This window comes from Dermacentor andersoni, chromosome 9 (genome assembly GCF_023375885.2).
Source record: "Dermacentor andersoni chromosome 9, qqDerAnde1_hic_scaffold, whole genome shotgun sequence".
Taxonomy (NCBI): Eukaryota; Metazoa; Arthropoda; class Arachnida; order Ixodida; family Ixodidae; genus Dermacentor; species Dermacentor andersoni.
The window spans coordinates 73,195,275-73,217,345 of NC_092822.1; the positions used below are offsets into that span (position 1 = coordinate 73,195,275).

General features: G+C 44.9%; 1 protein-coding gene across 6 annotated transcripts in view; it reads right to left on the bottom strand.

The window, feature by feature from the left end:
• Positions 1-22,071, bottom strand: part of LOC129384091 (uncharacterized) — a 165,340-nt gene that overhangs the window by 125,548 nt on the left and 17,721 nt on the right. For 2 of the 6 annotated variants that reach the window (XR_011890025.1, XR_008611863.2), the window contains 3 exons: positions 19,319-19,578; positions 8,346-8,430; positions 3,703-5,968 (listed from right to left, as the gene is read on the bottom strand). The gene's annotated coding sequence lies outside the window, so the exon portion shown is untranslated. Of the gene's footprint in view, positions 1-3,702; positions 5,969-8,345; positions 8,431-19,318; positions 19,579-20,154; positions 20,391-22,071 lie in introns of those variants that run through there. The other 4 variants (XR_011890026.1, XR_008611866.2, XR_008611864.2 and 1 more) reach the window with 3 other exon arrangements.

Genomic DNA, 22,071 nt, shown 5'->3' on the forward strand with positions numbered 1-22,071 from the left:
GGGGGAATCGACACTGCACAGCGACCGGAAGGTTAGCGACGCAAATCTGGACATTACATCAAGGTCAACATGATTTCGAATATTCAGAAATGAAGATGTCTTTATCTGTCTAGAAATTCAATTTCGACTCAACGTATTTTCGCTTTAATTTCTTTCTCCAATCTAAAGATATCCTTAAACCATAATCTTATTATTTCTCAAGCATGTATAATTTTGTTTACATTCGCATACATTTTCCTTTCTTACATTTATATTGAACTACAATGTCCTTGCCCACTTTCCCAAGATGGTTATATGCAACTAATACCAAGGTTCAATATCTAACTGGCATATGAAGGAATCAACATAACAGTGCTAGGTGGGAGCACAAAAGGCCCAGGCACACAAACGAGCCAGGCATCTCGGCAGTAGGCCCACAAGCCCTTGCAGCCCACCGACGGGATGTCTTCAGTATCGGAACAGCCGTTTGATTAATATGTAGCACTCGTTTTATCCCAAGCCATCCTTCATACATCATGAAGGATGGCTTGGGATAAAACTCCTCCACCCCACCAAGATTTTAATGGCTCGCTACTCATGTATTACTCAAGACACAGCTTGGGTGACAGGGTATGTGCTACTACACACGAGCGCGAAAAGAAAACGTCGGCACCACGTCACAATCGCTGCTCGTTCTGTTTGTCGTTTACAGCTTCGCTGTCCGACCACCTTCACAGCGTGGATTCGAGACCATTTTTTTGTTATCTGAGAAGGTTTAACCTCGAAGTTTATAGGTAAGTCTGCAATGGCACGTAACTCTGCATCAGGCACGAACTGCAGCGATATCTCGACAACATTCTCCGCCACCAAAAGGACGTAGTATTGAGGTACATCTGGCGTCAGTCAAGCAGTTCATAAGACCTTAGCACTTTTTCACGCCTTAAGTCGGACCTCCAGCGTTCCCTGTGCAACTGTGAAAGTGGCTGTTTTTATCCATTTCTCCAGAATTATTATAGGCCTCCGGCTACATGTCCCACTATACAAGCAAAACAACGCGGAAGAAGTGAAGTTGCCAATAACAAAACTGAAGGTTATAGAGAAGGCAAAAAACGTCTGCAACAAAAGGAGCCCATTGTGAACGAAGATGTCAATTCACCAATGTAAGGAGTACTGACACTAACGAGTTTTATACTTCATGGTCATCTCTTACTGCAGAACACACATCATTTAACCACATCATTTCTGGTAGCCGCACAGTTAACCCAACTTAGGTATGTCTGGGTAAAATGTCAACAAGGAGTACTGAATAAAATAGCAGATAATTTGGCGAGAACGGTGCTCAGTGGCTCTCCTCTGTTGATAAGTCCTTCGTCGAGTTTCTTCGTCGATTTGTCCTTGGTAAGGTTCTTCTACATTTTCATCTTTCGTCATTCATTAATTCAGGAGAGGGGCAGTCTTGTAGCACTATTTATGTCGTCCGTAATAACTTTAGCTTAATTCTCTCATCTATTCTTCCATTAGAATAACAATGTCTACTGTACTCAAAAAATTATTTTCTTCTCTACACTGCGCCTTTCGAGTAGCTGTCATAGACAGAAATTTGTATAGAGTTGCTTAGGCATTCTTTCCTCCCTGGCCATTTTCAGGTCATGAGGCAATCCATTACTTCTAACCACACGGTTGTTTCTTATCAATTGCACAAAAGCATTGGAAGCCTTTGTCTTTTAGATTACCATGTACAGATGTCTTACCTAATGAGAAATATTATCACGATACAGGTGAATTTTCTTGCTACATTTCTAAACGTTTGGTATTTTGCTTTTCATTTGATATCATAAAATTGTTCATCAATATTTCGTAGATTTACCTAGGCATTTGGCAACCAGCGTTTCTGGACCATTGCCATAGAGGGTAACAGTCATACAAAAAGGCAAACCTGCCTTTTTGTAGCAGAACGTGGGGACTTGCTTACTTGTAAACGAATGAGTGAAACAACTTTACAATGGCGAATAATCGCTTAGATTTCTTTCTTTTCAGTTCGTAAAGATCAACGCGTCATCTCCATTCCAACATATGCGTGGGACCCGCCTATATTTGCCTGTTAACTTCTTCATATGGCAGCTTTGTAGATAATAAATTTAAAATGTATTTCTACTCGCGAAAGAGCACCTGGATTACGACAGTCACTGTAGCGGAGGCATGCGTATGACCACTCCTGTTGTTTGTTGCGCACATAACCAGATGCATGGAAGCGCTTTTCACAATTCGCCTATATAGAAACTCCGCTGCCATCACTTCATACGGAACCGCCCGGCAAAGTCATCAGCAAGAAAACAAATCACGCAGAGCCCCCATTGTAGAAGGTTTCCTAATTTAACTCCTTTTTTTAGATTTTCTTTGGAAAGCATTTTTTACATTGTATTTCTTGCTTTTCTCTATTTTTATGAAGAAGTTTCCTATAGGTTGGTATTGACTGGTTTCGTTTTGCTTCTTTTTCTATATTGTTGAGGGCACATTTCATTAACTCCAGCGTGGACGGTCCACCTCGTGGGGACAAGCCATGTTTTGTCACAACAGCAATAATTTTCGGATGGTTTGTATGTGCCATAAACATTCAAGCTTTCCGGTCAAAGCCACTAACGTGCACAGCTACAAACAGCATTTCTTCTGTTGCCTACCTGCTACCGCAATACCCGATATAACACATTTTCACACGATATAGGAACACAACACAGGAAGAAAACAGGCTGAATTTACTACTGCATATTCAGTACGGACGTACCTTTGCTGTTCAGAGCAATGGGTCCAATTAACCAGTTTTTGCCATTCGATAACCTTCAGACATTGATCAGCCCATCTACTTCTTCCGAAAGCCTTGGTGCGTTTCTGCAGCTAGCGGAACAATGTATTATGAGCACTAGTGCTCTTTGCGACGACATCCACAAAAACCAAGCAAACGCTAAGGCTCGATTGTAAGCCTAACGCTCGGGACTAAAGTCCCGGGACTTCGCATTTACCAACCTACTCAGAATTCGCCCCTGAGCCTCGAAACGCTCTAAGCATGCACTGCAAGCTGCTAAACCCAATATCCAAGGGGAATGCCTACTCACCTGCTTCTAATGGAGTATGCAAACGTTTCAGGCCACATTTTGTCGTTCATCGGGCGTCCCTGCGGAAGCTCAAGGCAGTTGAGTAAACATCAGAAACGAGAGAGACTTGGGAAATCCTGCTGAATGCAGAGTTTGGTCATAAATGAAGCTTTTTCGGTCATATCAAAGTTAAACCAAATAGCATCTAGATGAAACGCTAACGATCAATTGCAAGAAAATCACAAAGATAGTGCTAATTACCAATATGCAGCGCAATGTTTAGGTAAAACTAGCGTAATGGGGCGAATATAAAGCAAGCACGCAAATGTTTTATATAGGGCCTGCATCAGCCTCAAATCAACACGAATGCGCACCAGTTTTATCATATACGACCGAAATATTTGTTGCTATATTTTGCATTACAGAAGCATTTCGCAAGCCATTAGACACAATTTGTTTGCTTTGCGCCTTGCCATTATTGTCAGCGTTAGTACGTCGAAATGGGATTACTTGCTCCTCATAGCGGCCAAGCATAATCGTAGCGTTTCGCGCTTCCCAGGCAGAAAATGATGATGATTATGATGACCGTAACATCATTTTTCATATTCTGTGACCAAGCCCCGGGCACCAGCAGTGGTAACCGTTGGACAAATAAAGTTTATTCCAATCCTATCCTGTTACTTTGTGCACAGCGTAGGATGTTATTCTTGGCTCATGTTCAAACACTGCAATTTAAATGCCGACAGTTAAAACTCTGTCGAAGTTCCTACATGGCAGGAAACTATACGAGCAGCTGTAGTAGACCGACTATCTAATATGCGTCAGCCCTCACAGCTTATCTTCGCATCATCATGCCTCCAGACACTTTGCACTTCCCTTCCCTCTTTCCCATTGCAGAGAATCAGACCAGAGTGCACCAGCTCCGGTTACCCTCTCTGTCTTTCCTGACAATAAAATTTCTCTCTGACACCACGTAACGAAAACTTGTCGATGGTAATGATGATGATTATGATGATGGCGATGATGATGATTATTATTTATGTAATATTGCACATAGAAACAATGAAGGATTGGCCAAGGGTGCGGTACATTTAGAGCAAAGTAATTTGAACAAATACAGGGCACTATTAGTGTTAAGACTAGATATATAACTTAATTCTCCACTCAACGCTTCTTTGGGTCTATGGCCTCTTTCACACATGCACTGAGCTCAGTTTTTTTCCTTTGCGAAAAGCTTCATTGTAGTGGACTTCGATTTTATTTTACCAACTTCACTTCTTGCCTTTTCTTCGTTCACATGATCTGTGACGTGTAGGCATAATATTGTAGTCACAATGAGCGCGCCCATACTCAGAGACACGTGGCCAGCAACACCCAGTCACTGAATTTTACGTATACCTGCCCAGACACCAGCCGCCGTTAAAGGCAATGCAAGAAAGAGAAGGAAAAGAGTGCTTCACAAACACTTTCTCTACGACAAAGGCTTGTAGCTCCTCAATGGACGTATACGTACCCTTACAACATATTGCCCTCAAAGGCATGAAGCGATAATTCAGTCTCTATTGCATTGATATAAAATTATTATGTCCGACTCACGACCTGCAGTTGGATACATCTACCAAACAACTAAAGAAAGGTCTTCAAGCCCTAAGCTGTAGCAGTATTGCTGGCAATATCGGTAAGTTTCATAACATGGCAGCTTCCTGTAAGATAATGTTTGGTGCAGATATATAACGGTGCTCCTTTGTGACCTAAGCGTGACTAAGCCTGAGACTTGCTGCAGTCGTCATATGAGAACCACTTCGAATGTGGATGGCAAACATTTAGGCTAGGGAAAAACAGCAGGTACCCACCACATATCCTCGTGACTACGTACAATCCTTGCAATTGTGGCAACGTGCACAAGACAGTTTATCGCCTTAGTAAAGTCTGATAGGCAGTATATGCTGCATTGCGAACACTATAATAAAAACCAATCCAAAACCCTAGTGAGTAAGAGCACAGTTACTATAGTTACCAAATAAAAAACGCCATTCTGACGAAAAACACGGCGGCTTTGACGGCGGCTGCTTCAGCAGCCCCCGTCAAACATTCGATGGTCGCCAAGAGTCCGCAAACTGCAGTCAGACGAGAGCCTGCAGTCATTCCGAGGACGGTAGCACGTGCCGAGGCCCCGCAAACCCAAGGATTGCTGCCGGTCCCAGAATTTCTGCCACTCTCGAGATTACCGGAAGCTCCGGAATCAATGTCATTGGCAGAATCGCAGACAGTCCCGAGCTCCCATCCAGATTATGGCCCACGGGAAATCTGGAGCCGCAGTCAGTCTACGGATCAGAGTGAAACCGTGCGACACTGTCGTTGAAAGTCATGAAGCACAGCTAGGTTTCAGATCACATCGGTCTCGATACCACACCCAGTCCCGGGCCTGGATCCAGTCCAGTGGCCGCTACCACCAGTCCGGGCGTAGTTGCCAGCCTTTGGATTACAAAAGAGTGCTAGGTCTTCAGCCAGTTCAGGGGCTGCAGACAGTCCAGGGTACGCTGTCAGTTCAGGGCCGCTATTCGTCCATGGGCCCTGCCAGTATCGTTATCATGACGTCATGGGGTCGCAGATAGTCCAGGCGTCATTTCCAGCCAAGAGGCGCTGCTTGTCTCAGCAACACACACAATCCCAGGGCCGTAGCAAGTATAGAGGCGCTTTCCAGTCTCCAGATAATACCTAGTCTTGCGGCCGCAACCACACCAGGTCATGGTCCCACTCATAGGCTTGAAGTCCATACCGGAGCTGCAGCCAGCCCACAGTCCACGACCAGTACAGCGGTTGTTTCCAGAGTCGGGAACCTCGTCTCGTGGTTGTAGATAGCCCACGGGTCACAACGAGTCAAGGAGTTACTACCAGCCCTGGGATTAAAGCCACTTTCAGTGACGACAGATGGCGCTGCCCATATTCAGCTAAGCAATGTCGAAAGGAAGTAGAGCTAGAATACACCACAACCCCAAAGTCAGTCACTCGGCGCATTCCCATTATATTGTTTTGCAGATACTTCTAAGGCGCTTTCTGGAGCGGTAAATATTGGCAGCAGATTATAAGTAAGCTCTTCAATTTACTCGGAAGAAAGACCATGCCGCGAAGGCGCTTGAGTGCCGGAACTGCTGCCAGTCACTAGACATAGTCAGCCCCTGAGCAGCAGCCGGCCTCGGGATTACAACCAGCATACGGGCCATAACAAGACTAAAAGTTGCAGCCATTCGATATTGCAGGCAATCTCGTGATCCAGCTCGGATCACGAGAATGGCTGCGATACCGAATGGCAGCAATTGGCCCGTGCTCCAGGGCCGCATTTACAAAGATGAAAATGGAAACAACTAAGGTCCGTCCCTTCCCTAGCAAAAACTATTATGAATCAAACACTCCTGCAGCTACAAGACGCAACCATCGCTAAATGTGCGCCAGCCACCTGCTCCCTTTCCCTGACATTGCCTTGCTGATATATCTAGGGTGCAATTTCGAGCGAATAAATTAGCCAGCAATTATAGGAGAACTTTTCTTTGAAGCCGTTGCCCACAAACATGAGGTCCTGGTGCCAAGTATGTGCGGGGGTTTCTAGCAGTATCGGGAGTGCAGCCAGTCCCGGGTCCTCAAAAAGACCGGAGCGAGGGCGCTGGTGCTCTGACCCATTGCTTGGGCCATCGCTCGGTAAGACGCGGCTGCTAGTTTCAGGATAAAAGCATTTGCAATGCTGTTAACGGAATCATGCCACGATCCGAGTACACAATAATGTAAATCTATCTCGCCTGCAGTTGCAGCACACTACCACCAGAACCACAAACCAATTCTTTATTCATATTGCCTTACGTCTAAGGTGCAATCGCGTGCACCAAAATTACACAATGACTTTGAAAAAGCGCTTCTTCAATCTACTCGCCAACAAACTTCACCATTAAGACGAACGACACAAACGCTACATCTGCTGTCACGGGCACGCAAGCAGAAATTACACACCTCAGGCAACATCGCTAGACTACGCAGCCCAAATCATCGAACAAATATAAGGGCCAGCATTCCTGCAGCAGGCAATAAGCAGCGTCATACTTCACCCCAAATTCTGAATAGAATTCAATGATTAAATATCCAACTAAATTAGCGGCGTAGATTGCAGATAAAGTCACTGCGCCAGTTGAAGTGGAGCTTAATCTATACAACTTGTAAGGAGAAATGCGCGATTTTTCTTCGCCAGCTCTCTCAGCAACCCTAGAAAGGCAGCGGCCTGTTACAGGAATGTAGATTTTTGCGGATACTAGTTGGGTATACATTGTTTCTGTGACCTTAGCATTCCACAGAATATGCACGGTAGGAACGCCTTTTATGGTGGGCTAATTTTGGAGTTGAATTTCTACTCGAATTGAAAGCAAGCGCACATTCTGCGTCGTTCTTTCCAGTTTGCATCACTTAATTAAATTTGCATCAGTGTCTAATTAAATGACTTTGTTTGGTTTCCACGACCCTATTCCAAAAACATGAAACAGCTTAACGATGCAAAGCCTTTAGATCCCCAAGCAAGTGGAAACCGAAATTTACCCTACAACAACCATTCTGCGAAGAAAAAGTAAGCATGAACTTGAATAGGACGATAGAGACCAGTTTAGTGGCGCAACACAAGAAATGCATTTTCTTCGCTCGCAAATGGGCCAGCCACGTGCTCTATATTCGCCGTCATAGCCCAACATGAGACATCCGACCTATATAAAAGACTCTTCAATAAACTCCTCCGACAGAAAAGCGCCACGCAACTATCGTTTGTCACTATGCGCTGTGACCCGTGATGTCACAAATAGAAACGACAGCAGATAGCACCCACCGCACTCAGAAGGCCCTCATTCCATGCGTCTTACGGAAATACATACAAAGTTAGCGCATTTCATCGTCATTGTGTGACTAAGTCTATCATCAAATCAGAAAATTAAGCTAGACATCATCACATAGGGTGCAAATTTACGGGCAACGCAACATTACAAACGTCTACTGAAGGATCCAACCTAAATGCAGCATGCATGTGAGGCTAGATATTAGTATATTTGAATAATCTGTGCGGCATGAATGCATCAGCAGAAATCTTAGTTGAGTCTGCTTAAAATGACCGATTCGCTAACTTTGAAAGCTTCCTCTAGAGAAAGGACTACGTAGACCGATCTCCCATATATTAGTGGAAAAACGCAGGCTATACACGTGCTTCATGCTGCATACTGGAATAATTTCGAGAAAGAACAGGTACGGCACCTTCACGACATGGACTTCAAAGACTGGGTAGAGGCGCCGACTGGTTGGGTAGAAACACACAACAAAGGCATAGGGAGTAGTGAAACTGCAAGAGAGATAAACAATTTAGGGTATATAGTACATTTCTCATAAAGGCATCAAAAAAAGACATTAGCGAAATACACCCTAAATTGCACTTTCAGCGAGGAGGTCCTGACCTGAGGCAAAACCAAAACCCTGACGCACCTCCCTGCCTTTTATTTATGATTTACTCTCTCTCTCTCTCTCTCTATGTGTGTGTGTGTGTGTGTGTGTGACGCACGCACTGTAGTTCAACATGCATACCAGGCCCAACAACGCACTGAAGGTCATTTTCACACGGAATACAATCCGAAACGTCGTCCGCCCGATGCAACAAAGCAACCAAATCTTCAAGTGATGAGCTGTGCAATCTACGCAAGGCACTCGGTCATTGCTGATGGCGTTTTGTTTTCTATAGCCTGGTCAGTGGCTCATGAAGTTATAAATCCTCAAAAAAATTTTTCCAAACATTCATACAGCAAGACATGCGAAAGGGCAAACCTTCTCATATACAGAGTTTTGAAAACTCGCCAAAAGGTTTTGCACATGGTGCACAAGACATTGTCGGTGGCTGTTCACAGGTGTAGTGCGTAATTACGTAACACTTGTGAACAATTGGCTCATAAATACAGAACCGATACGTTCTAAAAAAAGCAAGTGACACCAAGCATAAAAGCTCATAGGCGTAGAAACAATCGCTCAATCTCTGGAGGTGCAAATCTTCATCATCATCGATGAGGCCGCTACCAAAGCAGTGACCACCGCTGGTCTCATAAAATAGGTCTTCTGCGAGGCCATCAATGTCGCATTACCAGCAGATGTCCGATAAACTAACTAGATTGTTCCAAGTAGTCGTCCGTCTCTATGACCAAATAAATCAAACAAATATTGGAGCATAAGAATGACAACGGCTCCACGCTACATTCTTGGGTTGAGTTATACCATAAGAAAGGCGCAAACATTTGTCTAAACCCTAAATGTTAACAAATTACTTATTTCAGCGATTTTTTTAATACCTACAGGTGTTTCGCACCAAACGCACGCTTTATCCGCAATTTCTCTTACGTCACATTTTCCTAAACACTCAGCTGCTTGCCATGCCGGCTCGTTCAGTGCGGCCATTCAGTGTTTGGCTATCTGGACGCATTCCTAGAGGCGCATGGCAATAATAACTTCATTGGCGATGAATGAAAAGTTATAAACCGAGATATACGAAGTTCGTTGTACCCAATGGCACAAGATTACTCAACAAGACACGAAATAAGATAGCACCAAAGAAGTGGAATCGGGGGAACTGAGAAGAACTAATGGCAGGTAGGCTTCAAGTTCAAGCATGGCTACATGAGCCTACGATGGCTGCGTGGCAATTGTGAGATAACTTATTGCATAGCGTTTACGGTGTCATCCTATATGACATAACTTGCCCATTTCATGTGTACAGGGTGCGTACACATTTCATGTGTACAACATGCGTTGAAAATGCCTGAATTAAAAAACCTCAGGTGGCGTAATGTTTCTATCTAGATTACAATCACTAATAGTGACACAGAACGAAACAAGTTGATGTATTATGTAAAATACTTACTTTGCAAATAATATTTCCTCTTTCAAAAGAAAATGTTAGCAGATTTTTCCAGTAAAATAACTGAAGCGGGCATCAGGAGGATCTCCTAACAGTCTCACCAAGTTAGTATTATACCTTCAGTAACGCTCTACAAGTTTCTCGGAGTCATCATCGACCGTTACTTATCTTGGTCGAAGCACCTCTCTGGATTAAGAAAAAAGCTGGGCAGCTTTACTCAGATCCAGGCACATACCCAGGGGGGGGGGCCCGGGGGGGCCCGCCCCCCCCCCCCCCCCTTGATATCAAGTGGCATACCCTTCCTCCCTACCCACGCCACAACTCCGCACACATTCCTAAAGCACTGCCGTTCAGCTGTTCATCGGTCAGCATTATGCTGCCTTTTTCACTCCTTTTAGATGGCAATAGTTATCGGCATCTCTTGTAATGTGAAGCACAGTTTTCTCATAGATTCCGCCCCCGCGCGATTAACTCGAGATGTGTTCAGTTGTCACCATCTATTCAACCGTCACGCGCATAGCTGTTGCTTTTTTTAGTTCAACCTTCTTTGTTTAGGCTGATCCTGGGACCAGGAGAGGGATGCGGCTGTTACTCAGCTGCTCTGTACTCTCATGGAACGAGTTGCTGTCGGAGAAAACGCCAATTGCGTTTAACTTTTCCCTTTGCTTCATTATTTCCTTGAGTTACGGCTCGCTGCGACGCTGGCAGATGCCCGGAGCCATATACACGTGATATGGTTTAGATAAGGTGGGAAATAAAATAATGTGAAAGAGCGTCCATCATGAAACCATGAGATGACCCTTAAACCCATAAGCCAGATGACTGTCGCCCGTTACCTCGTCTGTTTTTTCCTAATTGTATAGCACTTTTCGTGCAAAATTGGAACAAAAAGGAACGACGTAGACAGCGCTTGTCTACGTCGTTCCTTTTTTGTCCTCCGTCTATGTATGCGCTGCAAGTGGCGATTGATACCATGGAATACCAACTAGCCCGTACTCAAACCTTGCTTGGAAACAAAAATCGCAGGGAGTTGAGAAATTAAGCGATCTACTAAGGGAGTGACCAAGGCAACAACCAAACTGCAAGCAAAAGCGAATAATAAAAAAGGTAACCGTTGTTTCAGAGAATATTTATGGATCACCATCTTTTTATTAAAAAAGGAAGTAGAGAAAACGCCGCCGGAAGTGGAGAACAATTACTTGTTTTGAATGACGCTTCTACAGTTATCGGTCGAACCGCCTCACGTAGCCACTTCTCTGCTCTGCTTACGTGGGTGTTTTTCTAACCTTTTGCGGTGAGCGCAGTACGTCTAGAATCTCAGAGTCCTGCGCTCTACGCGGTTGTATGGCACTGGCGGCCGAACAGCGTTACGCAATTCGCGGAACTCTCAAAACTGATCATCATCATCATCATCATCATCATCATCATCAGCCTGGTTACGCCCACTGCAGGGCAAAGGCCTCTCCCATACTTCTCCAACTACCCCGGTCATGTACCAATTGTGGCCATGTTGTCCCTGCAAACGTCTTAATGTCATCCGCCCACCTAACTTTCTGCCGCCCCCTACTACGCTTTCCTTCCCTTGGAATCCAGTCCGTAACCCCTAATGACCATCGGTTATCTTCCCTCCTCATTACATGTCCGGCCCATGCCCATTTCTTTTTCTTGATTTCAACTAAGATGTCATTTACCCGCGTTTGTTCCCTCACCCAATCTGCTCTTTTCTTATCCCTTAACGTTACACCTATCATTCTTCTTTCCATGGCTCGTTGCGTCGTCCTCAATTTCAGCAGAACCCTTTTCGTAAGCCTCCAGGTTTCTGCCCCGTAGGTGAGTACTGGTAAGACACAGCTGTTATACACTTTCCTCTTGAGGGATAGTGGCAACCTGCTGTTCATGACTTGAGAATGCCTGCCAAACGCCCCCCAGCCCATTCTTATTCTTCTGGTTATTTCAGTCTCATGATCCGGATCCGTGCCTCGCTACCTTGATCCGGATCCGGATCCTTGATCATGATCCGCATCCGTGCCTCGCTACTTCCAGTGCCTCGCTACCTATCGTAAACTGCTGTTCTCTTCCGACACTGTTAAACATTATTTTAGTTTTCTGTAGATTAATTTTCAGACCCACCCTTCTGCTTTGCCTCTCCAGGTCAGTGAGCATGCATTGCAATTGGTCTCCTGAGTTACTAAGCAAGGCAATATCATCAGCGAATCGCAAGTTGCTAGGGTATTCTCCATCAACTTTTATCCCCAATTCTTCCCACTCCTGGTCTCTAAATACCTCCTGTAAACACGCTGTGAATAGCATTGGAGATATCGTATCTCGCCGTCTGACGCCTTTATTGGGATTTTGTTGCTTTCTTTGTGGAGGATTACGGTGGCTGTGGAACCGCTATAGATAGCTTCCAGTATCTTTACATATGGCTCATCTACACCCCGATTCCGTAGTGCCTCCATGACTGCTGAGGTTTCGACTGAATCAAATGCTTTTTCGTAATCAATGAAGGCTATATATAAGGGTTGGTTATATTCCGCACATTTCTCTATCACCTGATTGATAGTGTGAATATGGTCTATTGTTGAGTATCCTTTATGGAATCCTGCCTGGTCCTTTGGTTGACAGAAGTCTAAGGTATTCCTGATTCTATTTGCGATTACCTTAGTAAATACTTTGTAGGCAACGGACAGTAAGCTGATCGGTCTATAATTTTTGAAGTCTTTGGCGTCCCCTTTCTTATGGATTAGGATTATGTTAGCGTTCTTCCAAGATTCCGGTACGTTCCAGGTCATGAGGCATTGTGTATATAGGGCGGCCAACCTTTCTAGGACAGTGTTCCCACCATCCTTCAACAAATCTGCTGTTACCTGATCCTCCCCAGCTGCCTTCCCCTTTGCATAGCTCCCAAGGCGTTCTTTACCTCTTCCGTTGTTACTTGTGGGATTTCAAGTTCCTCTAGACTATTCTCTCTCACCTTATCTTCGTGGGTGTTACTGGTACTGTATAAATCTCTATAAAACTCTTCAGGCACTTGAACTATCTCATCCATATTAGTAACGATATTGCCGGCTTTGTCTCTTAACGCACACATCTGATTCTTGCCTATTCCTAGTTTCTTCTGTACTGCTTTTAGGCTTCCTCCGTTCCTGAGAGCCTGTTCAATTCTATCCATATTATAGTTCCTTATGTCCGCTGTCTTACGCTTGTTGATTAACTTAGAAAGTTCTGCCAGTTCTATTCTAGCTGTAGGGTTAGAGGCTTTCATAAATTGGCGTTTCTTGATCAGATCTTTCGTCTCCGGCGATAGCTTACTGGTTTCCTGTTTAACGGCGTTACCACCGCCTTCTATTGCGCACTCCTTAATGATGCCCATAAGATTGTCGTTCATTGCTTCAACACTATGGTCCTCTTCCTGGGTTAAAGCCGAATACCTGTTCTGTAGCTTGATCCGGAATTCCTCTAGTTTCCCTCTTACCGCTAACTCATTGATTGGTTTCTTATGTACCAGTTTCTTCCGTTCCCTCCTCAAGTCAAGGCTAATTCGTGTTCTTACCATCCTATGGTCACTGCAGCGCACCTTGCCGAGCACGTCTACATCTTCTATGATGCCAGGGTTCGCGCAGAGTATAAAGTCGATTTCATTTCTAGTCTCACCATTCGGGCTCCTCCATGACCACATTCGGCTAACCTGCTTGCGGAAAAAGGTATTCATTATCCGCATATTATTCTATTCTGCAAACTCTACTAATAACTCTCCTCTGCTATTCCTAGAGCCTATGCCACATTCCCCCACTGACTTGTCTCCGGCCTGCTTCTTGCCTACCCTGGCATTGAAATCGCCCATCAGTATACGGTATTTTGTTTTGACTTTACCCATCGCCGATTCCACGTCTTCATAGAAGCTTTCGACTTGCTGGTCATCATGACTAGATGTAGGGGCGTAAACCTGTATAACCTTCATTTTGTACCTCTTATTAAGTTTCACAACAAGACATGCCACCCTCTCGTTAATGCTATAGAATTCCTGTATATGTTACCAGCTATATTCTTATTAATCAGGAATCCGACTCCTAGTTCTCGTCTCTCTGCTAAGACCCGGTAGCACAAGACGTGCCCGCTTTTTAGTACTGTATATGCTTCTTTTGGCCTCCTAACTTCACTGAGCCCTATTATATCCCATTTACTGCCCTCTAATTCCTCCAATAGCACTGCTAGACTCGCCTCACTAGATAAAGTTCTAGCGTTAAACGTTGCCAGGTTCATATTCCAATGGCGGCCTGTCCGGATCAACGAGATGAAAACTGATCAACGAGGTGAAAATAACTGATATTCGAAACTATACCATGAGAAAGACTGAAGAAGCCGTAAAAAATGAACGCAGCCTGAAATCAGTAAAAAAGAAACCTGGCATAGGACAAACCATGACGTATGCACTAAAAGATAAGAAGGATAATGTCATCAGCAATCTCGAAGATATAGTAAAAGCAGCGGAAAAATTCTAAGCTGACCTGTAGACAGTACCCAGAGGAGTCACGATAGCTCTCTTAGAAACCGTAATGAACAGGATACAGAAACTCTCCTATAACTAGCGATGAGGTCAAAGGGCCCTGCAAGACATGAAACGATGAAGAGTGGGAGGAGAAGGTGGAATAACAGTCGATTTAATCAAAGATGGAGGAGACATAACGCTTGGAAAACTGGCGGCTCTTTATACGAAGTGTCTATCGACTGCAAAGGTCCCAGAAAACTGGAAGAATGCAGACATTCTACTAATCCACAAAAAAGGAGGCGTTAGAGAATTGAAAAATTATAGAACCATTAGCTTGCTCCCAGTATTATATAACATATTTACCAAAATAACCTCCAATAGAATAAGGGCAACACTGGATTTTGTCAACCAAGGGAACAGGCTGGCTTCAGGAAGAGATACTTTACAATGGACCACATCCATGTCATCAATCAGGTTATCGCGAAATCTGCAGAGTACAATAAGCCTCTCTATTACGTAATCGTAATATAGATTACGAAAATGCATTTGATTCAGTAGAGATACCAGCAGTCATGGAGGCACTACGTAATCAAGGAGTACAGAACGCTTACGTAAAAAGCTTGGAAAATGTTGCTACATGCATATGGTATTTGTTTGTTTGAACGAGGCGCGTGGGCGCCATCACTCCAGAAAAGAGGAGGAAGAACGAACTGGGCTCTCTCTGAATGTAACCGGTTAGCGCAGCAACCGTTGTTGTAAATATAATCTGTAAATAGTTTCTCGTCTTACTGACTCGTCCTTCGCGCAAGAATATCTACAGAGGTTCTACAGCTACCTTAATTCTACACAAGAAAAGCAGGGAGATACCTATAGAGAAAGGGGTCAGACAGGGCGACAATTTCTCCAAAGCTATTCACGGCATGCTTAGAAGAATTCAAGCGATTAAACTGGGAAGGCTTAGGAGTAAAGATTGACGGCAAATATCTCAGCAACCTTCGGTTCGCCGATGACATTGTTCTATTCAACAACAATGCAGACGAGTTAAAACAAATAATATGAGACCTTAACAGAGATAGTGTAAGAGCGGGGTTGAATATTAATATGCAGAAGATGAAGATAATGATAAATAGCCGGACAAAGGAACAAGAGATCAGGATCGCCAGTTGGTCACTAGAGACTATGAAGGAGTACGTTTACCTAGGTCAATTAATCACAGGGAACCCTGATCATGAGAAGGAAATTCACAGAAGAATAAAAATAGGTTGGATCGCATACGGCAGACATTGCCAGCTCCTGACTGGAAGCTTACCATTATTAATTGAAAAGTAAGGTGTGCAATGAGTGCATTTTGCCAGTGCTGACATGTGGGGCAGAGATTTGAGAGCAAGGACCGCGCAAGGAGCGATCGCCCGAAGAATGCTAGGCATAACGTTAAGAGAGAGAAAGAGAGCGGTTTGTGTCAGAGAGCGAACGGGTATAGACGATATTCTTATTGACATCAAGAGGAAAAAATGTAGCTGGGCAGGTCATGTAATGCGCCGGTTAGATAACCGTTGGACAATTAGGGGTACAGAATGGGTACCAAGAGATGGGAAACGCAGTCGAGGACGACAAAACATTAGTTGGAGCAATGAAATTAGGAAATCCGCGGGCGCTAGTTGGAATCGGTTGGCGCAGGACAGGGGTAATTGGAAATCGCAGGGAGAGGCCTTCGTCCTGCAGTGGACATAAAACAGGCTGATGATGATGATGATGATGATGATGATGATGATGATGATGATGATCATTATGATGATGATGATGATGATGATGATGATGACGACGACGCTGAGGCTCGCGTACTGAGAATTTGCCTAGGACTACCACGATGTGCGTCTACTTAGGGCACTATTCGCAGAGGCACGTGCGTGCCCAGCTCCAGTTTATCTGCAACATAACCCATTGCGAGTGCATCTAAGGCTACTGACTAGACACAGGAATCATCCACTCACGAACGTCACAAGCATACGGCCTAAGGCCACCTACTCAGAAGCCGTGTTGTCGCAGCAAGAGTTATTGCCGTCGGACTTCAGACCGTATGACATACTCGATGTTCCACTCTGGACGATGACAAGGCCAACAGTGAGGCTCTTAATCCCTGGAATAACGAACAAGGCGAAAATGGCGCTTGCTGGGCTCAAGCATTTCGCGCTATCATACATTGCTTATATGTATGGGTAATACGAACATGTTTTTAAAGATGGTTCTGTTACACAAACCTCTTCCGCGGCGGCCTACATGGTACTAGGCATGGGGATCGCACAGCGGTTCAAGATAGGACTCAGGACGACATCTACAGCAGCTCAGTCGACCGGAGTTCGAGAAGCAGTTCGCTGCATGCTGCAACAAAGTCTCGAGAAGTGGACAGTGTTTGGTGACCCAAAACCAGCACTGTAACGCATCGGCAATTATATGAATGACAGAACCGCATATAGCCCTCTGGTTTATGACATTATGTCTTTGCTTGCTGAGGCGTCTCATTCGCGGCATACCATCGTGCTGTAGCGGATTCCTGGCCATTGTGGAATAGCTGGAAATGAAGAGGCTGACGCGGAAGCAAAAAAAGCGCACACTGACGAAACCATTATAAAAATTCATTCTTCCCGCTGTGACATTAACGCCTTGTTCCATAACTCCATCAAAAGTTCTATGGCGCGACATTGGGACAATCCCGAACGCGACAAAAGCGCCTCCGTAGACGACAATGGTTTGCAATTCCGGCTTCCACTTCGGTTGCGGAGAGGCCAGGAAGCACTCATTCATCAATTACGGCTGGGTGTGGCATACACCCACCGATACCTTCACAAGATTGGACAAGCACGGGACCCTGACTGTGGCGTCTGTCCCACTGTCGAGACAATAGCTCACGTACTTTGCGTGTGCCCTCAATATGCGCCCGAACGAAGAACACTAAATCTACTGTTGACTGCTTAGACTCCCCCCCCCCCCCCCCTTTTTCTGAAGAAAAGCTTTTGGGTGCGTGGAGGAGTGTTGACTGTGCCCAACGTGCCATAGAATCGCTGTCACGATAGAAAGCGGTTATTGCGACTCCAAAACTCCTCTTGTCGGGACAGAATGTTTCTGCGGCGGCTTCAGAACTCTTGGTCGTCGCGACAGAACGTTTCTGGTGCGACTTCCGAATTTCGGTCGTAACGTCATAAGTGTACAAAATAGAGGGAAAGAGCGGACGGAACGCATAAAACTATAAAAAAGGACATCCCAGTTGAAAAAGTCAACAGAAATGTTTGTCGCAACTACAGAAACGTCAGGAACTACTGTCGTACAGCAGAAATTTCTGTCTTCCCAACTCCAATTTCTGTAGTTGCGACAGGAATGTCTGTTGTCTTGGTCAAAAAGCTGGGATGTTCTTTATTTTTTTTACAGTTTTATGCGCTCCGTACGCCCTTTCTCTCTATTTCGGGGTTCATTTTTTCCCGTAATATTCTTTTATTCGTCAGCTTCTTGCTGCAGTGGCTACTCCTGGGGTATGTTAATTTGCTTCGAAAATGGGCCGTATCGTTTCTTTGTTTGTCTAATATGCATACTACCATCTTCTATTTTGTTCCTGTAGTGCTCGATGTTTTTACAGTATGTTCTTTATACATAATTGTAGTGTCTACTGACTGCGTATGTAACTATAGGCACTGGCGTGTGCAGGTTTACTTTCCTGTGATGACGCCCTTGCGCAATGCCTCATACGGTGCCCGTAGAGAAATTTTAGAAAACAATATCGCACAGCTCAAGGAAGAAATCGCGCATGGCGTAGAACACGTGATTCATGAATTGTGCTATGAAAAACTAAACAGTCCTAAAAATCCAGCAAACGTCCGTTTACACTAGTACTCAACTAAGCTTGTTAGCTCATGGCTTTGGTGAGTTTCAATAGCTTTACTGAACAAGAAGATCTCACGAAAAACGAAGAACGTCGCTACTGAATGCGTAATTCCCCTCCCTAAGCACATTAGCCCAATTCCGACGAACAACTAAGCAGTGCACAAGCGCCGCTAGCTGAAACAAACATATGCGAATACCGACTAACTATGACAACATACTGTGCTTCAACTAGCAGTGCTGTTCCATATAAGCAAGACGCTCGACCCCCCAAAAAATTCTAAAAAAATTATTCGTGGCTCTACTTTCCCAAACAACAGAGACAAGTGGAGCTGGAGGTAGGCCAGTAAAGTAGTGTCAAGCCGCACACCAGACACACAAGCGCCGGCAACGCGTCCCGGCGGCGCCCGCCAAAGGCGTTTACCACGGCGTCCGCGAATTGCGTGGCTAACGCCGTAGTAGACGTCGCGCTTGTCTCCACTCTGTACGGAGCGCGGGGTACGGAGAACCTCGAGTCATCCTAGCAGCCGCCGGAGAACGTCGCTCCTTCCTCGCCTGAACCCGAGCCTCGAACGCCACAGGAGAGGGCACGCATCCAGGCCGCGTTCCTAGCTCGCGTGCGCGCCGCCCCTTCTCCCCCGCTAGGCTCCACCCACCCTTGCCGCGTCGCTAGGCTGCACGACGCTATTTTTCTACTTTGCTTTCGCTGTCTCTCAATGCTATCCCTCAGCTCGGCAAAACTGCGCACGTCAAGAGAAACCCTGCGACGTTCTAACAGCTCCACTGTGAAATTTTCCGAAGCGCTACCCTTTTGCGCTAAGCCCTTATCTTACATTTGCTCAAAGCTTTTGTGGAGAAGACGTCATCGCTGGCCGTCCACAAATCCAGGGTAAACCAATTTACCAGTTCTGGACAAACTTTCTTATTTTTTCGCAAATACTGTAGCAATAGGTTATACAAAGGCAGACATACCTATGCCTGTGGGCAGGTATACCTAAAAAGTTCTTGCTAGCAGTGTTCCGAAAAGATGTACGCACTCTTCGACCATGCCAACACCAGCAGCCTTGAGAACCATCAGTCTATCCTTTCGTTGACTCAAGTCCTCCGGGAAACCGTTATGTGGGACGTCAGCCGGTGGGGTGCATGCACATCAGCACGCCAATGCCTTCTTCAGTGTTCTCAGTGCAACTGGTACGCGTACACACTTCATCGTTCAGGGTAGTTGCCTGGCCCTACGACAAAGGTAGTTAAATGAATATCGGTGCGTAAGTAATCAAGCCTAATTATAGCGAGCAACACTGACAGGGTTGAAAGAATGAGGTTCGACCTAAATGGTAATGAATACATGCTTAGACAAGCAATAAGATTTCATACAAAACATTTTGCCAAGCACAAAAATTGAACTACATGAGGCCTTTCATAACTACGCTTAAGAAATAATTCATGTAGCTTAAGTAATCATGTCCATCGAAACTGTATTTGTTAACTGATCCAGCTGATCGGTAGTGATGAGATTCGACAAGCTTTGGAAGCTATATTTTAGCAAAGGTACTCGACATAGAAATGCAATATTAATAGGCGACACGTTATAAAAAGGTACTTGGCCACAAGCATGTGATCGGGTATTGCGGGCAAACGTTTGTTCAAGATGTGGCAGTACACATGTGCATGCTTCACGGCAAGGCTGCCACTCTCACAAATGGGACGGAATTTACCTTAGATGCAGAAGTCCCATTGGTAAAAAGCGACAACAATAACATTGCAAGCACTTCATCAGCTGCTATCTGGTCTTCAGCCAGTCACCTTACCCCTCACCGACCAGAGGGCACACTCAGTTTAGGTCCAGGAGTTGCTGCCAGTCACGTGAAGAGAGCCTGTTCCGGTGACTAAGCCAGTCCCTGAGCCACAGCCCAACCCGAGGAAGCAACCTGTCGAAGGCTAGCGGAAAATCCATGGGTCACCACTACGGCACCGTTCGCCGCCAGTCTAGCGGTTGCTGTCATCCCAAGGGTACACACCAAGCCCTCGTTGCAGTCGTTGCCCTCTGGAGCAAAGATCCGGATGTACTTTCAACGACGCTCTTCTTATACGGCCGCTTCCACACCGACTACGGTGGTGTACTGGAATGGGACAGTGTGTCGTCCGTCGGGCAAAATGGGAAAACCATTGTCGTTTCTGTGATGACGCCACGAGACTATGCTGCATTCGCCCCGTGTGCCTAGCACCTCAAGATATGGTTAGGATATGTAAAGCTTTCTGCATTTATAAACTAAAACGCTCACTAAGATCAACCTAAATTAATATTATTTAACTATAATAATATAACTGATTATGCTTACTCGTATGGCTGCTTTTACGACTACTTTGGGCTCGATGCAGGCAATGATCAAGAGAAAGGCCGTTTAGCTTTGTGCGCAAAATATAATTGACGACTTAGTAGGTCTCGGGACTTTTTCTTTTGTTTTGTTTTTGACCATTGGGAGTGTAGGCCGTGCGCTAATATATATGTACTCCAGTGACAATAACTGTTGCAATTGGCATGATTTCATATTCTCTAACTGGAAACAGCCAACTCAAAAAACACTATGAAAGGAGTAGGTGGGTAAACAAATATTACAATAATATACACCAACTTTTCCTTTTTAAAATCCGATAGGCTATAGGCACTCAAAATCATATAGGTCATTTTGAGTGCGTGCACTTCGCCCCTGGTGTCATTCGCAGGCTGTCACACGAAAGGGCTTAGTGACAATCGCTGTAGATCGCACTCGACAGCGAGTGTGTTCGATGAACTCACTTCGCTGCGTCAAGTGTAACCTCGGTAACAATACTTGCAAGATACATCTACAAATATTTAAAGCAGATTCGGTAGTACTAATAATCCACTTTTTTCGCGAATGAGAGTATTATAAGCTAATAAAATGTTCTATACTGTAAAATAAAGCTAATTTACTATTCTCTGTTTCAGGTTTTTAGATATAACGGCCGCATAGTTGGCTGTGCCTGTGTGAACTTGGTGAACGTGGTGAGGTGAACGTGGTGAGGTGAGGCACACGTGGGGTGCCTCAGCAGTACCGCTTCTCGGTGTTCCGGTTGGTGACACGTTCTTCGTTGTGGTACAAACGCCGTATAGCTGGTTCGTTGCTTGAGAACTGCGCAATCTTTCGTGGAGCACCCTTCAAGGTGGAAAGCTGCGCTTGCTCAGCTGCAGACTAAACACATCGGAACATGATTGCTTGCTTGCTACCTATATCATGGCACGGACCCACTATGTCGGATGACACAAGAAGTCGGAAGATGAACGGGTGGAGGGTGAGGAGAAAACTTGAAGGTGAAAAGCATATGTGAAGGCGCAGTTCAAATTATACCGTGGAACGAACTAATGTAAGGGTCATTTTTTTTCCTATAGCAGTAACGTGTGCTTTTCCAAAGGAGACGAAACTTGAAGGTAATAAATCATAATCCATTCAGACTGGAATGTTTCAAAATACTAAGTTATAAATCAGTAAATTAACTCTGTGTTCTCCTTTAGTCACAAAGAAACTCGCATACGACTTTGCCGACGCTCCTGTGACTAGAACACAATGTAGATTCCCAAAAGCAGACAACGCTTTCTTTGTCCACAGCGATGCCTAATTTTCGGAATAGAATTTCGAAGTACTTTTCTGTATGGGTTGCAAATCGACTGCAAGTAAATAAAACGTGTGCACTGGCTCGAGGTTCCC